This window comes from Penaeus monodon, chromosome 15 (assembly GCF_015228065.2).
Source record: "Penaeus monodon isolate SGIC_2016 chromosome 15, NSTDA_Pmon_1, whole genome shotgun sequence".
Lineage (NCBI taxonomy): Eukaryota > Metazoa > Arthropoda > Malacostraca > Decapoda > Penaeidae > Penaeus > Penaeus monodon.
Genome location: NC_051400.1, coordinates 47,436,552 through 47,436,832, shown reverse-complemented (window position 1 = coordinate 47,436,832; position 281 = coordinate 47,436,552).

Here is a 281-nt window from a genome sequence, read left to right as displayed (position 1 = left end):
TTCTTCCCCAACATAACATTCATACTAAACTCAAACACAAATTAATACAGTTATTCCTATAGTAGTGATACTTGTTATGATATAATAGTTTTTTTGTTGATCTTGGGCAGCCCAAAAGAACATCAAGATACGCAAGACCGTTTCCAATAAAGCTTCCCAACGCATCACGCACAACTAAGGTAAATAAGCTGACAGTCCCCCTCTATTTCTTAGAAACATATTAATAGCATTGTTGTAAGATACATAAAAAGCTTCGATGTTTTTTAATAGGTTTATGATAC